Raw genomic sequence first — 19,288 nt, forward strand, 5'->3', positions numbered from 1 at the left:
AACAGCGTTGCAGAAAACTGCAAATATAATAATAATAATAATAATAATAATAATGATTATTATATTATTATAAATTATAAACAAATATGTATTTAAAACTTTATATTATATTAATATTAATTATACAATGAATGTTAAGAATATTTAAAAAATAATAATTAAATTAATTAAACTGTAGTTAAACTGTATTCAAACATTCATAAAATGTTTTCAAACTCACACAACAGAGTTGCAGAAAACTGCAAATCTCACAGAAAACACAAAAGCTTATAAAATGTATTGTTTGACCTTGGTTCAATGTCTGAAAGTTAAGCACGTCTTTTCACTGACCATTTGTTGAAAAGCATAAACATTAAACAATTCATGGAAAGTGCCAAATGCTTCGCCTTAATATTCTGTTTTTGACATTTTAGCCTAGATCTGTTTCTTTACTTGGTGAAGCATCTTCACAACATTGTTTTCTCATTGCCTGAAAACCTTCTACTTTTTGTATTTTACTCAAGGTTTAGAAATAAGTTACGGTCCAATAGAAGAGATTCCGAGGAACTGTCAGTTTCCAAGTGAAGTTCAGCATGTTGTCCAGCTGGTGAACACGAAGACACTGGGACAGACTGCAAACTCAGACGCCGGTCAGTTACTTTATCGTTCAACACCAATCCCTTCTTTGCTTAGTTTCTATTTGTAGTTTTACATTTCCTTAACTGAGTCAAAGTTTTGTGTTTTTGCCTTTTGTTCTTTGCTAAACAGAAGGTCAGACCCTGAAGAACTCTCCTGCTATTTGCTGTCTGTTAGTTTGCTGACGAGAGACACCTCTTGCCAAGAGAGCTCTAATCATCTCTCTTTAGTCACATACCTGTCCACTCTGCCAGCCCAGTGAAACCTTCATAGCTGTTCTTACAGTTTTTATTTATCCAGACATCTGTTGGCCTCATATCACAGTGCCAGACTGCTGTCATCTCACCCTTAGATTCTCGAAAAAGACTCAAATAATGCCCTAGCAAGATATTAATATAACAGGAGGTCAGTCACTGACAAGAGGTGTTGGACTGTAATGAGATCATATAAAATGTTTCTACATATACAAATATTGCAACAAAAGACCGCAGTCTCTCGTTCTATATTAATCATTTTTCCCTGTTTTATCACCTAGCAACAACGTATCAAAACACCGTGGTCCTTGTGTATGAAACCATGTAGATGTAGCTTACAGCCTTGGATCCTGAGCTGGCTGTTATATTGAAATGACAAATGGCAGTATTTTGTGTTTTGTTGCCAGGTTGCCATGACCTTAACGCTGCTTTTTCTTGCAGCATTACGCTAAATAACAATTGAAAATACGCCAATTGCAAACCAACAGATGGCAAGGGCCTCACAATTACAAAGATTATGAACATGAAAACAGTCATAGAGGATGTCGTGATATTGTTAGTCTAAATACAAATATTATGTGTTTTAATACATCATCACTTCACTGGAATGGCAGATGTTAGAATACTCGGGGATTAATTTGGGCCGAAACAATCCATGTTTTTCTTTCTTTCTTTCTTTTTAAAAAAATCTAAAAAATAAGTTCGCGTACAGTATGTTTTTTTCTTTAGCATCATATTTGAAACATCAGGCTTTTAATGGCCCATATAGTATGATATGGTTAGAATATGGAGCTCATACTAAAAGAGGGAAAAAAACACCTCAAATTTATTCAGAGGCCCAAACTGAGCAAAAATAGGCAATTAGGTACATTTGCTGTTATTTATATGGCCAAAAAGTGAAAAAAAATTGTGATAACTTGTAAATCAGTGAAATATTTAAGAGTATAGCAAACTACTTACATAAAAAGCATGCAAATATTAGTAATCACTATATTTCGCCCAATAATATTTCTTAGTAAGATGATATTTAAATGCTTAGTTTTATAACCAAGCCTCTGTAGCTTTGAAATATTACTTACAATTTAAAACTTATTGTATTATATTTTATATAATTTAGAAGCCTTAGAAATCTGCATATCAAATATAAATGTGGGCTTTATAGGGTTATATCAGCTAAGCTTTTGTAAATGTTTTACGCATGTCTGTTTACTAGAAGAGACAGGTGGTGTCAAAGCATCCATCACAAGGGGTCCTACACCACGGGACTCGTCCCATATTGCTTTCGGGTCAAAAGTTATCGGACCCCCTCCGCTCACTGCCAGGAAGAGCAGCTCATCTGCAAACAGGAAAGAAGAAAGAACCAAGTCTGAACTGAGCCTCAACATACCGTCAGGCAAATACACATTCATTTATTTTCTTGACACATAACATTATCTAGTATATTTTGAGGTTAATTAAAATGTTGGTACAAAAATTAGATTTCAGAAGGAATGTAGTTTGGGTAAAGCAATCTTTTTAGTACTGTATTATGTTTCCGAATATAGGCAGAACTGAAAATGTACAGCCACGACCTCCACTTGAAAGGCCATCCGCTGAGAAAATTGGCTCTAGGAGACCACAGAGAATCCAGAATGTGAGGAGAGAAAAATCAAACACAGGTGAGTTTATTAAATACACTGTATATATTATACACTATTGTTCAAAAGTTTGGTGTCATTAAGACTTTCACATTTTTTTGAAAGCCTCTTATGCTCACCAATGCTGCATTTATTTGATCAAAAATACAATAAAACAGTAATATTGTGAAATATTATTACTATTGCAAATAATTGTTTTCAGCAGCCATTAGTCCAGTCTTCAGTGTCACATGATCCTTCAGAAAACATTCTAAAATGCTATTAAAGTTGTGCAGTTGTGCTTCTTAGAATTTTTATGGAAACTGTGATACATTTTCAAGATTCTTTGATGAATAGAAAGTAAAAAAAAAACAGCATTTACTTGAAATATATTTTTTTTGTAGCATTGTAAAAGTCTTTACTGTCACCTTTAATCAAATTATCTTTCCAAATTGTTTTTAAATCATACTGACCCCAAACTTTTGAATGATATATATTCAGTAAATGATAGGATTTATTTATGTCAGTCAGTTTAAGTATGTTCATACTGTCATTGTACAAATAATTTGTATTTAATTAATTTATTTATTGAATATTCATTAAAACAGGACTTTTCATGTGCTCAGTACTGATATTGTGCCTCTGGCCATCAAAATCTTGCACTTGTTTTAAAAAAAAAATGTTAATCAGACAGATGACTTTCCCCCTAGAGATTCATGCCACGAGTTCTCTTGAAATTAATTCCTTGTTGACTTTTGAAGTCTGCTATTACAAAGTCATTGTATTTTATTTTGGTCTCATATGTACTCTCAAAGATAAAGAAGGTGGCAAAATTAGCCTGAACCCAGAGAGACCTGAGCTTCAAGGAAAAATTGCATTATCCTCACTTCAAACTATGGGCTCTGACTTACCAGTAGAAGACAAATTAACCGATCCAATTCTACGAGGTAAGTAATTACTATGTGTTGCTCACTGTATAAGTCTTTCTGGTGGTTCTTACTATGGCAACCACCACTATTATTATGACTCATATATCAGTGAACAAAAATCCAAACTGTTTTGCTACAGACATACTGTAATGATACCTCAAACTGTACGAATTGTGCTGTGGTCTATTTATATTTTAGTGATCACACATATGATTTTCACGTGATGGGCAATACAATCAGATGAGAACAAAACTGAACTGGGCTGAAAAATGACACCATTGTCTCCTGTAGAGCTGCTTTATAGCTGAATCAAATTAATTCATAAATTTAGCCAAACTAAACTGAATCAACACTGAACTGACTGGAGCTGCAAAATGACACTATTGTCTTTAGCAGAATTTTAATTTGTCCCATATTTTATGAAGTTGGCATCATTGATTCTTTTGCTTTTCTGTTTAATTCTGTATGTGAAGCTGCTTTGAAACAATCTCCATTGTATAAAGCTCTATATAAATAAAGGTGATTTGATCAAAGGTCTAGCAAACCAAACCTTCCAAATGAGCGATACTGGAACCTGTCTCGACGCCGACACAGAGAACATGAGCAGTTGTTCCACGTGAGCAATCCTTTCCTGCGGAGTAGGTCTAACTCGAACTTCCCTTTAGCAGAGGAAAGAGAGTTTGTTTGTGGTAATGGGACATTAAGTACACTGTGTAGGTCAGAAAGAAGTCTCTGGGGTTCAGGCAAGCTTGCACCGTGGGCAATTAGAAAAGGTGATTACAATATAAGCCTGTTCAAAAACGTGCCAGGAATCAAAATATGCTAAATCCCTCAGAATGGCAAGAGAGAAGGCAGCCCTTGAGAGGCGCTCTGTGAGCCTGCATGCTTTAATTAGATGAAACACTACTCTGTGAAGAGCTTAATAGAGCCTTTACATCACTTTATCTGACATGGCTATTATGTTGCTGTTTTCATATTTCATTTTAATATGTAATCAGTTGTTTAGCCGATAATGTCTTTATGATCCATGCATGTGAGCAAAACAAACAGAACAAAACACAGGCCGTTCAAAACAACCCATAGGAAAGGAAATCACAAATGAGGTCTTTGTATCTTAGTTGGACAACAATAAGACTAAATAGAGAAAAAAATGGAGATGGGTGAAGTATCTAGCTTGTGATGTGAAAAAGACTTCGGTGATCTCAGAAAGTCTTTGCACAGTTCATCCAATAATAAAAATTTGCTGAAAATTTACTCACCCTTAGGCCACCTAAGAGTTTGTTTCTTCATTGGAACAGATATGGAAACAAATATCATTACACTACTTCCTCACCAAGAATGAGAGTCCAAGCATCACAATAATCCTCAAGTAATCCACAACAAGTTAACATCTTGTAAAGCAAAAAGATGAGTGTTTGTAGTAAACAAATCCATCATTAAGGTGTTTTAACTTCAAACTGTTGCTTCCAGCTAAAATATGAGTCCCACTGTCCATAACATTGCTTTGTCCAGGGAAAAAGTAATCTCATCTGATTCAGGAAAGAAATATGCACAGATTAAGCACTGTTTACAAAGGAAAACAGTCCAAACCGTTCTAAGCAAATATGTGGGTGGATTTTTCAGAAGATGGACTTTTTCACTGGAGGAAGCATTGTTATAAATTATGGACTGGTATTTTGGCCATGAATGATGAAGTTTAAAGTTAAAACACCAAATGATGGATTTTATTCTTACAAGCACATAGCTGTTGGACTCTCATTCTGACGGCACCCATTCACTGCAAATTATCCATTGGTGAGCAAGTGATAAAATGCTAAATTTTTTTTAAATCTGCTCCAATAAAGAAACAAGCTCATCTATATCTTGAATGGCCTGAGGCGGAGTATATTGTTTTAGCAAATTGTCATTTTTGGGTGAACTATTCCTTTAAATGAAACATAGCTGAGAAGTCTTATGAGCTATAAAAGAGCAACCACAGAGCAATAAAAAAATATTTGCTGTAATATTACAACATGAATCTAAATGCATTTATCTAATAGTTCACATGACATTATGGCAAATGTAGTGTCGTCAAAATGCCCTGTGCATTTGTGGTGGACGATGACAGTCATCAGCCAGAGTAATTTAAAGCACAAAACAATTTGTTCGGGTCTCCAATGCCCTTTCTTTGTCCTTATCTCCAAGTATGAGAAAGTACAGCTTAGGTTCACAGTTCACACAACTTCACAGCGGTTTAGACTTTTTGCTGCTGTGCATTTTGCTGAAGTAGATCAAAGCGCTGTACGCTCATACGGCAAATTCATCACTTGGTCTCTGCGGTGTCTTTTGCTCCCTGCTCTCTGGGTGTCTTCTCTTTAGTATGAGGGCATGCAGACCCCACAGGCACACATCGCCCCGTCTGAATTATGATCTTACTGTACCATTGCTCCTATCTACTAATGATGCTATTTTTGTGTCAGTGGGAAAGCAAGAAAGTCCCCCCACCCTTTCCCCCATTCCTGAACCCATACACACACACACACAACAAGTTAATGCTATTTTTCCGTTATTCTCTTAGGACCGCAGATGTAAATTCCTGCCATCTACATCTTTAAAATATCGTTTCAACGCATCTCCCCCATTTATGTATATTTTAAGGCATAATTAAAGCATAATACTGCAGTTATCAAATGAAAGAGGTTGGACGAGTCCTATAAATTCCTACTCGCCCTCAGTTGGCAAGCGTAGTAGAATTCATCTCAATCTTCAAGGATTCTGCTTCTGCACTTATTTGCATATGCTCATTAAAATGAACGCAGGCAAGAAACACGAGTGCCGCTATAAAAAATGAAAGATAAAACATTATGTTTAGTAATTAGATCTCCATTATTGATCTTTATGGAAACAGTAAGCCAGTGGAAGAAAGAGAAACTGTTGAAGAGAAATTGTTTTCTCAACATTATTACCTCAGGCCTTTTTTTCAACAGAGCTTTTTTTTTACAGAAACGGTGCACTTTGGCAAATAAACAAAAGCAAAATCTCTCTCCTTAAATGATTTTATGTATCCTCTCTACTGTTACTGCCAATGTAAGTGTTAAAAAAAGTTCTAAAATTATATTTACATTCCCGTTTAAAGATTTGGTGTCTTTTTTTAAATGTTTTTAAAATAAGTCTTTTTTTTTGCTCACCTAGGCTGCATACATTTTATTTGATCAAAATGCAGTAAAGCAATATTTTTGTGAAATAATATTATAATTTGAATAACCATTTAATATTTTAATATATTTTCAAATCTAATTTATTCTTGAGATGGCAAAGCTGAATTTTTAGCATCACTACTCCACAGTCTTCAGTGTCACATGGTCCTTTAGAAATCATTCTAAATGCTGATTTGTTGTTTAGCATTATCAATGTTGAAAACAGTCGTGCCACTCAATATTTTTGTGGAAACAGTGTGAAAATTCAAAAGAACAACATTTATTTATTTTTAATAACAATGTAAACATCTTTACTGTCATTTTTGATAATTTTAATGTGTTCTTAATGAATAAAAGTAGTAATTTCTTAAAAATAAATAAATAAATTACTGACCCCTAAACTGTTGAATGGTGGTGAATACAGTTGCCAAAAAAATATTGGGACAATTTTTGATACTTAGGCACACAAATATATGAATTTCAGTGCATTATACTTGCCTTTACAACTAGACAGTGTCCAAATATTTTTTGTCTTAATTTCGTTTCGTAAAATATTGTTTTATCAAACTTCTTTTGTAAAATTGTTGATTAAACATTTTTCAAATTTCATTTAAATACTGTAAATGCCACTTTGTGTTTGTTTATATAGTACACAGATATTTATACATTTGTATGTGTGGCCTAAGACTTGTCAGTCAGTCAAAATAAAGCCAGACAGCATTTAAAAACAAGACAAAATACTAACATATACAAAGTACAGCACATTTTAAATGGCAACAAATGGTGATATTACCTGTAAATCTTCCTGTCTTATTTCTGCAGACTGTGCTTCTAGTGCGGATACATCTGGGTCAGCCTTCAAGCCTCCATGCACTGCTTCACCTCCAGAGCGTCTGCTGACTACAGATGATGCTGACCTTTGTGACACAGAAACTGAGCGCTCTCTCTGCGATGAGGAATACGAAGAGGAAGTCTTCACTTTCTCCTCATGCCCTCACTCAGCCAGACGGAATCAGGCTAGCAGCAACCCTGTTCAGGATTTGACCTTTGGCCTTAAAGGTCACAAGCTGGTAACAGAAGGAGAGCACAAAGATGCACGTCTGGAGGATGATTTTGTCGGTAGTGAGAGTGAAGAGGTATGGCACGCAGACAACATACACACACTTTAACATGCAGAGACAGCAATACATTTATGGCTTTGACATTAATTGATTTAGCAGGACTTGAGACTTGCTTCTCACATCCAATTAACAGATTTGAGGACATTCAGAATGTTGCTAAAGTAATTTAAGTGTTTACTCTATTGGGCTATCAAGTGGCTAGTAGAGCTGCACAACAGATAATTAGAGCTAAATTGTGATAAACTGTGTACAAAATAGACATAAAAATTAAGTAAGCTCTTAGTCTTGTCCTACTGTAGACAGATCTTCATATGAAATCACTAAGAGAAAATGCATAGTTTCTGTCAGATTGGATCAGTCGGATGGCATTACTATTTCATGAGGAATATAAGTTGGTGTAATTAAAGCATAATGCTGCAGTTATCAAATGAAAGAGGTTGGACGAGTCCTATAAATTCCTACTCTCAGTTGGCAAGCGTAGTAGAATTCATCTCAGTATTTAAGGATTCTGCTTCTGCACTTATTTGCATATGCTCATTAAAATGAACGCAGGCGAGAAACACGAGTGCCGCTATAAAAAATGAAAGACTAAACATTATGTTTAGTAATTAGATGTCTATTATTGATCTTTATAGAAACGGTAAGTCAGTTGAAGAAACAGAAACAAGTACAAATTGTTTTCTCAACATTATTACCATCGGACCTTATTTTCAGTTGTGCTTTTTTTACAGAATGGGTGCACTTTGGCATGGATGATGCCTTATTTTCTTTTTTTTTTAAGTTGGGATTTTTAGCAGTCATTTAATTTATAATAATAATAATAATAATACATTTGATTGAAATAATTTTAATAACATTTTATTTCATCCATCTATCCATTTTCTAAACTGTGTGTACTATGTTGGGTCACAGTAATATTGAAGATTTTTATTTTTAATGAAGTCAAAACAAAAAACAAAACAAAACACAAAATTGAAAAAAAGTATTTCAACATAAAGAAAATAAATGACAATGCTGTCACTGTGTACTCATTTTCATGCTGTTTTAAACCAGCATGCATTTTTTCTTCTGTAAAGCAAAAAAGAACATTACAATGAAAGTATTTTTCAAACCGTTTAATATAAAAGATATTTTTCTCATCGTTTACTCACCCTGATGTGTTTCCAAACCAGCATGCATCTCTTTCTTCTTTGGAACATAAAAGATGTTTTGAAAATGTCCTCACAATTAAAGTAAAAATAAAATAAAATAAAAAATATCCTTACAACAAAAGTAAGTTTTAAGCAATAAAATAAAATTCAATTAAATAAGCAATGTTTATATCCAAAGGTACTTTACATTTTGTTTATCCTTTAATTTTGTTAAAATTATACACTTTTGTTGAGACACCTGTCAAAATAATCAATTCTCCTTTATCGCAACAGATGCTTGTACTGTAGAAATATGCAAACACTACAACAGCAACAATTCCCCATCTCCTTAACACATGTTGCCTGCATTGTTTTCTTTTCAAGTTCTCTCTAAAGGAAATGCGATCTAGTGGAGTCATCTGTTAATGATACATACACACACAACCTGATTGAGGCCCTCAGGGGCCCTGCCATTCAGCTAAATGCATGAAGAAAACCATCAGTTTTCTTCAGTTCAGTTCACGAGACGGCATCGAGCTCCACCGTGCTCTTAGGTTCTGCGTCCACTGAGAGGAACATCATTCATTATTCGCAGTCTGTTTCATCTCCTCCTGGGAAATCAGTCTCATCTTTGGCATACATATGTTCTGCTGCACTTAATTAGAGATTTTTGATTGATACCGCTGACACAACAAAGTTTTATTTGTTGTTTATTTCCCCTTCCGTCCCCGCCCTTGATAAATTCCCTTTTCATGGCATTTTTTGTTTTTCATCTGCATTCTCAAAAAAGTAGATGTCTGCATTTGTCTATTACTAATGGGAGATGAAAAAAATAAATAATGACTTGTCTGAGTATTCTGAACATTATGTTTATTTTGTACCTATATAACTTGCACCTGTGTAAATCATTTCCACTAGAAGCAGAGGTGATTATATTCGCCGAATGACTTTCATTAATGCCACAGAGTTGTCATCGGAAGACAGATGAAGCAGCAACATATTGAAACTCATCTGCAACACAGCTTAATAACTACTAAACACATTGAGTTTCGTAGATAACCTGCCCAGTTTAAATAAATTCATTGCAAATAGATATAGGGCCGCGCCAGACTGATGTGTGTTTACCGAATGTCAGCATTTCACATAGTGAGAGGAGATGACACTTTTTTTTAAACCAAAAAAAATTAAAAAGCTGAAATATTAAAACTGGTCCCTTCAGGGGATATGAAGATGGAAAGAAAGGAGACAAAAACTTTGGCTGATCTGATGGCTTGGCTGGCCGTGCCCTTTTAGTGAGCTTGTCATCATTAGTGTGAAGCTTGCTGTTTAAGACCATTAGTGTAGATCAAAGCCTCACTAGTTTAAAGACCTTATCTTTTCCAAAACAGAGCAGAGACAGACAACTTTCTAGGCACAGTGTCACCCTGATTAATTACAGGTAACTCTGATGTTACTCTGCCCGCGCCAGACTGTCTCGCGTCGTGGCTATTAAGGCGTTTCATCTGTGACAGCGTCGGCGTTCGTGGCTCCGAGACCCTTGCAAGAGATTTCATCATTCTCTTTATGACTCCATCGCAAGTTTGTTGATAAATTTAATATTTGTAGTTTTAGGGGGAATTTTTATATATTAACGGATTTCCTTCCTTGTGTTAATGGCCCAAACTGAAAGAAAATAATTGAGCATAGTGGCGTTATTAATTTCGATATGTCATAATTAGTGATGCTTGCTAAGGAAGTTTATTTGAAAAAGAAAGAGAGACAAAAACAACTATTCCTTAAAGGAATAGTTCACCCAAAAATACAAATTTGCTGAGAATTTACTCACCTTCAAGCCATCAAAGATGTAGATGAGTTTGTTTCTTCATCAGAACAGATTTGGAGAAATGTTGCATTATTTGGCAGTGAATGGGTGCCATCAGAGAGTATAAACTGCTGAAAAAATAACACAATAATCCACACAACTTCCATCTAAAATACAAATCTTCTATTCATTAAATTGCTTTCTCAAATGAAAAAAGTCGTCACATCTGAATCAGGAGAGAAATATGCACAGATCAAGCACTGTTTACAAGTGAAAGCAGTCTAAAAGAATTTTAAACAAATATGTCGTTGGATTTGATGTGAGAAGACTACAGAGGATGGGCGTTTTCACTGGAAGAAGCGTTATTATGGATTATGGACTATTTTGGCCAGAAGCTACAGCATCTTAATGTTGTGTTTTGTTTTGTACAAACATGCAGCTTTTCACTTCACAAGACATTAATTGACGGACTGGTATCACGTATATTACTTGTGGATTATTGTTGTGTTTTTATCAGCTGTTTGGACTCTCATTCTGATGGCACCCATTCACTGCAGAGGATCCATTTGGTGAGCAAGTGATGTAGATGAGTCTGTTTCTTCATCAGAACAGGATTTTATAGCATTACATCTTGGATGGCATGAGGGTGAGCAAATCTTCACTAAATTTTCATTTTTGTGTGAACTAAGTCCTTTGTGTTACAGCCAAAAACAAGCAGAAAATCTAATAGATTTACAGAGAAGGCAACTAGAATATAATAAAGACTAATAAGCTATCACCTAGTAACAACCCTAGCAACAACCCACTACACATCAACCATTTCATGACTTTCTTCAAAAAAAAAAAAGTAAAAATTTAGTTATTTCATACAATCTATTTCTAACACCAATTACTTCTTTTTGCTTCACAGGATGAAATACATACCGAGTTCCTTCTGAGATGTGCAGTCCATTCCATTACTGCTCCCCCAGTCATCACCTCCTTCAGTACAAAAATACACAGTCCTACCCAAGTTCTCTTCTGAGCCAATTAAGACTCAAGCTTCCACAGTCCAGCATGTCTCTGAAGGACCAAAGAGGCATGAACCCATGCGAATAGCACCAACCTGCTGCCTCTCACCCAATACCAGACAAGGGAGCAGACTGGATCGGTCCGAAGCTGATACCAGGATATCTATCAACAGAGCATCTGTGCGAGAGATTTCACTGAAGAATTCTGGCCTCCAAAAGGTAAGCCAGTTTACCTTTTGAAGGGATAAAAAAAGAAAATTCTATTATCATTTAATTACCCTCGTGTCCTTTTAAGCCTGTATGGATTTCTTCTGTTTTTTTTAAGATTGTCTTATTGTTTTTGTCCATACAATGAAAGTCAAATGGGTAAAATAAAATAAAAAAATTGTAATTAAATTAAATAAGTAATTCATATGCATGCAAGCAAAAATCAAGACAAAATAAGATTTTTTTTTTTAAATGATTAATCTCAATACAATGAAAGTCAATGGGGCCCAATGTTGTTTGGATGCCAGCATTTTTCCAAACATTTTCTTATGTGTTCAGCAGAAGAAAGAAAGTCATGCAGGTTTGGAACAACATCACGGTGAGTAAACGATGACAGAATTATCCCTTCGAGTAATCAGCACAAAGTTGCAAGCATAATTTATGTAAGACAGAGAAACGACCCTCAAAATAGTATAAACAGCTGATAAAAATAACACCATAAACCACACAAATTCCATCCAAAATACAAATCTTCTATTCATAAAATTGCTTTCTCAAATGAAAAAGTCATCACATCTGAATCAGGAGAGAAATATGCAAGCATAATTTATGTAAGATAGAGAAACGACCCTCAAAATATAGCAAGCACTTAGGTTTTGTGGAGTGAACCCACACCAATCACATGGCCTTGTGTTCATGTGGATGAAATGTTTTTTAACCGTAGCAAGCATGCAGGGTTAGAGGGGATCAAATCGAGCACATACTTCAGCTGAATTGGTGCACTCCAGCAGAGTGGCTTGTTTATGAGGGCCTCTGTTCTTATTGTAATTTCAGAACTGGTGTGGTTCTTATCTTCCCGAGAGGCTGGATATTTTAATCTGAATCCATTCAGACTGAGGGGAGTGGGTTGTGCCCTTGCATCTCTGATGCATTTGGAAATTGCAAATGGCAAAATTTTGCAAATGGCTTGGACATAGTGTTCTTTTGTCTTCGTGATTTATAAAAAATATTTTCTGTGGTTTTGAACTCCCAGCAGAAAATTCTATTGATCAGAGGTTGCTCTTTCTTAGCTTATGACACAAATGAGATCATTCTTCACACACAGTCAAAACCTAATGTGATGTTTACATTGCAAAGACAATAAAAAATCATTGTAAATAAAGCAAAGATTATTGGAGTATGTTTTACAGGAAATGACTATTTCTGTCTTTTAACTTCTACATTTCATGTTTAAATGTGCCATTGTTTTGTAATTATTTGTGAAATTTAATAGCAATTTCTGAATAAAAATGGTTTCAAAGTAAATCCTACTCCAAATTTTTTTTCAGTGTGTACACAATCATGTACATTGCATTTTAGTTTTATGTGAAAGGGATAATTCACCCCAAATTGAAAATGTACATTTAATACATTTACCTGATATGTCGTTCCAAAGCTGTATGAATTTCTTTCTTCTGCAAGACGCAAAAGATGATAATAAATAAATAAAATGAAATAATCATGTACACAGAAATAACCTACTCCCCCTATCACTACAGATGCATGTAAGAAAAATCTACACAAAAGAAGATATTCTGAAGAATATCCATACAATTTTCCTGTCTTGTCCATACAATTAAAGTCAATGGGGAACAGTATTGTTTTTGACTTCAACTGTATGGACAAAAACAGCTGAAACATTCTTCAAAATATTAGAATATCAAAATGACAGAATTGTTCGATAAACTTGAGAAGCGTTAGCTTTCAGCAAAGTCTCCATTTACTCTCCATTTCATCTCATTGTTTACTAGGAAAAACAACTGGGATATCAAAGAGAACTCATTAGTGTTCTTTCCTCTCTTAGAGGTTGGAATATGTTTGGACTAAAACGGGTCCAAGCATTTAGCACAACTACCGCAGACTCTCACCACAGGTCTGAAACGGTCATTAACTAAATGCTTTAAATGGAGTTTGATGTGGGAATTACTGAGGATCATTACGGATGCCCCATAACACTACTTTCCCCATTTAAACATGGCACGTATCTTTGATGCTGGTGAAGTTTGTTAAGCTTATCTGGAAGGTTGCTCATAGATCCAGGTTGGACCTTATATACAGTAAGTGGATTTCTAAGCAGCAGGCAGCCATCCCTGCTGATGTCTTGGCCTTAATGGGGGTGCCAATTAACTTGCAAGCTTTGATTGATTGCTTGCTAATTAGCTATACCCAGTAACGATCTGTCTCATTACAAAGTGGCTCTGATGAAGTAATGAGATTTTTGGGCTTTACAGGTGAGTATCGATGAGAGGGTTCAACCTGTGGGCTCCAGCAGGTGTGATCTGAGGAGAAGTCAAGACGAAGAGGATGAGGAAGATGAGCTGCGAATGTTGGCCAGTTTGAAGAGAGAGCAGGAGGAAGAAGGAGACGGAGACATGGGCGGCCCGGGCCTTAGTGCATCACAGGTAGGAAATTCATATTCATATTTCAGCCTAAATCAAAACAAGAAAGTATTGAAGAAATTATATACAGCTATGTTACACATATTTATTTATTTTTTTTTATATATTTTAATATAAATATTTGAAATATTTTAATGTACATACTACTGTACAGTAGTATGGGGTCAGTAGGATTTTATTTTTTTTAAGAAATTAACACTTTTATTCAGTAAGGATGCAATAAATTGATCGAACTGACAATAAAGACATTTTTGAGCTTACGAAAGATTTATATGTTATACAATTGTTCTTTTGAACTTTCTATTCTTTTAAGTAATCCTGAAAAAGTTATCACAAAATATTGAGCAGCACAAGTGTTTTCAACATTTATCACGTGACAGTAAAATGGGAGTAATGGCTGCTTTAGACTGCACTAACATTTTGCAATTTTACAGTATTTTTGACCACTGTATATATATATATAAGGTTGTAAGGATGCAAAATTGATCAAGTGACAGTAAATTTATATATACAGATTTATAACATTTGGAAAGATTTCTATTTTTAATCTTTTGAAATATTTTGTTCTTTTAAACTTTCTGTTTTTTAAAGAATCCTGAAAAAATATAAATATAAAATATATATATAAAAAAAAAAAAAAACATTGAGCATTCAACATAGATAATAAAATATTTCTGACTTGATGCATATGACACTCATGTTCTTTCCAGGTGTTGTGAGTCAGAATATAAAAACACAATACCAGTAAATAAACACTATTTTATCTTCTGTCAGGTTCACCACTGCAGCATAAGTCTGAGTGCAAGCAGCGATGACACCTCAACCTGGACTCAGTGTATTCCTTTGGTGGGCTTACAAACCACACACACATACACTGCACAGACATTTATGGCAGTTATAATTACATAAGTCAAGCACATTGCCACACTTGAGCACAGCGCAGGAAGGCCTGAATTCCTTCTTCATTATTAGGCTCCTCGGTTACAGAGTGCTTTGTATGGATGAACTGTAGCTAGCAGGCAAATAATAGAGAGAATATTAAAACTGTTTTCCTATAAAGAAGGGCAATCAAACAGTTTATATAAAAACCCCACTAATTAGAGTGAAATAAACTCCCATGGCGTTTCAATGTCAGACCCTATCCATCAGTTGTTGATGGTGTTGTTGTCTGTTGATTAGATAGATATGCTGCAACTGCTAATCATGCCTGGTGCGCCTGGTATTGAGAAACTGCAAATTAGTGGACAGTAAAACTGTGAAAACACAGCAATACTGCCACCATGAGGCGAGAAGAACATGCACAATAATTAAGTGCTTCTAGTTGTGGCTCAGGAACCAGATTTTACATATTAGACATCAAGTGGTGGAACGACACCTAACAAATCATTTATCATGCAGAAGTAAAAGAAAAATGTCAAATTTTATATTCAAAGATATAGTTTTAAAAATCATTCTGAATTAAAAAAAAAATAAAAATAGCAGAATCCACACCACGCCTATAACAATAATGTCACTGAGGAATGATATCAGTGGAATCGCTTTCTAAACATTTTTTTTTTCAGCTGATGGAACAGCATTAGTATTAGACTCTATCAGAACAGACCTGCAACTCAGTTTTGATTCACGGTCCACCGGTTGAGAACCACTGCTCCAAACTATAAAGGCTTAAATCATTATTTTACAGTAAGGAATGCAGTTATCCAGAACATATTATTTTTTCCTATATACTAGACTGGAGCTAATAGTGGGCCGACATGGCCCCTGAACCAGATTATAAATATACAGTGCTTATTCTCTCTGTGCTTCACAGCCAGTGGATCAAGGCCAGCACTATCAGAACGAAATGAACCCTCTTCTTCACTCTAATCCCAGGTAAGAGAAAAATACAGTATTTTTAGCCTCTCTAAGTCTGTGAGGCATAACTCTAAGCCATTATGCTAAGCCTGTCAGTATCTTAAGTGCTGAGGCTCAGACATGAATGAGTAATTTCAGAACTTTATCATGCGAGTTCATAAGAGAACTCTTGTCAGCCCTCAGGCCCATGCACGTTCAATAATTTGGACTTCTGAAAAGTGGTAAGAAAATGTGATAGGGATAGCTTGGGCACTGAACATTTTGAAGTTTCCATTGACAATTGTATCCAGTGGTTCCAGGATACTAAAAAGAACTTTTGAACATCAAAGCATAAAAAGAGAGCAGGTGGTGTGCTCCACAAAATTTTATGCCAGCCTTCAAAAGATTTGTTTGCCATTCAATTCATGACAAAGCTTCCAAACTGTCTACCTAACGGAGCACCTTATTTCTTTTTGTCGTCTCATTCTTTTCCTTAGTTTTTGACGTTAGTAATATATTAAATATAATAATCATCATCATCATTTAATAACTTTTTGTTTATATAATATTTATATACACCATTAATGTTATTATTTAAAATATAGTTTAATCATAATAACAATAATTATCAGTAGCAGCAGTATATGAATAAATAATCAGGTAAAAATCAATAATAATAATAAGTTAAAATGTTTAATAAATATTGGTTAATAAATATAACTGTTTATATAATATTTATATACTACTAATAATAATAATTACAACTGTATGACAAATGATCATGATAATGATGATAAAATATTTATTATTATATCAAATAAAATATTTATTATTATTATTAATAGTAGTAGTAAAAATATAATGATAATAATAACAATAATAATTATTATTATTGTATTTTTAGCATCAGTAATTTATGAATTGCATAAACAGAATTATTATAACATTATTATAACATTATTAGTAGTAGTAGTAGTAGCAGTATATAAATAATACATTAAGAAGATACAAATAAATAAAGAAAATCTACACTGCAATAATTAAACACTGTTTAGGAAGAAACTGATTCTGCATAATGACTGTTTATAAGTAGACCTTTAAATATAAATTAACCGACCAAAAATAATTTATGGAGCTGTGTTAATATGTTAATGTTTTTGTACACACAGCATAACTATGGCTAGTTTCCTACGCAGAACTTTTCCTGTCAAGGGAAGCTGCCCACACTGCCACGCCTCGGTGATTAATTAAGCATGGTTGTCAGGGACAATGAATAAGCAGGAGTTATGCATGTGCTCAGAGGCTTGCATGTGTCACCTAGCTGTCACCGCTGCAGCAGAGCTCGCTGGGAGGTCATCATCCACCTCCCTCCCGTCTCACCACGGAGCCTGTCCGTCAACACCACATCATGCGTTAAAAAGAGGAGGGAATATGAAAGTAAATGAGATAATATGAAAGAGAGAGACATGCAGAAGGGGGGGTCTTTCATTCACAACAAGAGGTAACATGTTAGCGACAGAGCAGGAATTTCGAAAATGGGCTTTGATGCAGCTTCGTATGATTCTAGAAGCTTTAGTATAATTAAACTATAAATCATAGGTCTAGGGGCTATTTATATAAGTTTCAAAACAGTCAGTCCACAGCAAAATGCACACAGCCTGTATAAAGTAGCTGATTTTTCACGAACCGTTGTGACTTCCGTAAAAAGTTGACGTCAGAACTACACAGTCACCGCCTTCAGTCACCACCCCGAGCACCGCCCACCGTCCCACTCTCCTTTTGCCAAACCCCCAGACAACATCGCGTCCATGCTATTGCTGAGCAACAACATGGAAACATGTCGAAAAGGTTAACTTTAACCACGAAACCAGATCGGCCGACCTGTTAAAATAAAACTCCAGAAAGGTGTACAATATGTGACCTTTAAGGCAGAAGAAAGTATATTTTTAGGACCATTAAAACCCAGGCTCCCAATTTTTAAATGAAAAAAATATATATATTTATACACTATATTTGAATTGACTATATGGTTTAACCCTCTTGTAGAGAATGGATGGATGTCCTCAGCCCTCCGATAGTTCATCCAAATCAACAGATGGCAGATGGGAAAGGAGACCACGGCAAGGTCTCACCCAGAGGTATGACACCAGAAAAATCCCCATCCTGGGCTCATATTCTCAACCCTTTGTTGCTTAAAATAAATCATGATCTAGTTTTCTCTTGGATGGAGAAGAACTGGTACAATTACATTCATGATTGATTTTTCCTTCTTCATCTAAAACCCACAGTGATATTTCTGTGACAAGACTCTTAAACTGTAGGCGAGACGGGGGCAAGTTATCAGGGTTTTCAAGATATTGAGTATTTCTAAAGGCAGATTTATTTTTTAAAGTCTTTGTTAGAAAACATATTAACTGTTACTGCAAGATTCTATGAACAGTTTATGGGGTAAATTGTCACTATGTGAAATGCAAACTTTCGGTTAAATTGCCAATTAGAAGCTACTGAATGGCTTTTACTGAAATCAGTTTTGAAACACAAAACAATTGCAATATATATATATATATATATATATATATATATCATAACTTTTTTCTCTATGCTATCCAGTATCCACAGGGTCTACGTTGCACAACACACAACATCAGTGGAGAAGAAGAGTTTCTCAATTTAATGTATGATCCCTGCCTCAACTGTTACTTTGATCCACAATCTGGGAAATATTATGAACTGCTCTGATCCCGAGATGAGTTACATCTACAACCATGTTATTCAATACAGCCATTTACATGTATGGATTAGTTGAAGCGTGTTGTCCTTCATAACATTTAATGGTTTTAATGGAAATTTAGGATTTAAAGTGTATTTTTTTGTAACTCTTTCTAATGTAATGTATTAGTTTTTAGTAATAAATTCACATTCAAGCTTGTTTGAGCTCATAACAGAAGTTACGTTTTCAGTAAGCAAGAAATAAACTCATATTGTGGAATCCATTTCAGTGTTTATTAGCCCTCCTAACTTTTTTTATTCAAACTTATAAAATTGTTCCTAGACAATATGTAAAACGAACTAAAATGATAGAATATCTGCTATATAATTCAATTCACAGGTTTTAAATTAATCTCACTTTTTAAAGTGATCCTACAGTATACTGTTGA

General features: G+C 34.8%; 1 pseudogene; it reads left to right on the forward strand.

The window, feature by feature from the left end:
* LOC107667048 (uncharacterized protein C3orf67-like) overlaps positions 1–18,927 on the forward strand; it is a 20,685-nt pseudogene extending 1,758 nt beyond the window's left edge.
* The last annotated feature ends 361 nt before the right edge of the window (positions 18,928–19,288 follow it).

The sequence above is a fragment of the Sinocyclocheilus anshuiensis genome, unplaced genomic scaffold, assembly GCF_001515605.1.
Source record: "Sinocyclocheilus anshuiensis isolate Anshui unplaced genomic scaffold, SAMN03320099.WGS_v1.1 scaffold615, whole genome shotgun sequence".
NCBI lineage: Eukaryota > Metazoa > Chordata > Actinopteri > Cypriniformes > Cyprinidae > Sinocyclocheilus > Sinocyclocheilus anshuiensis.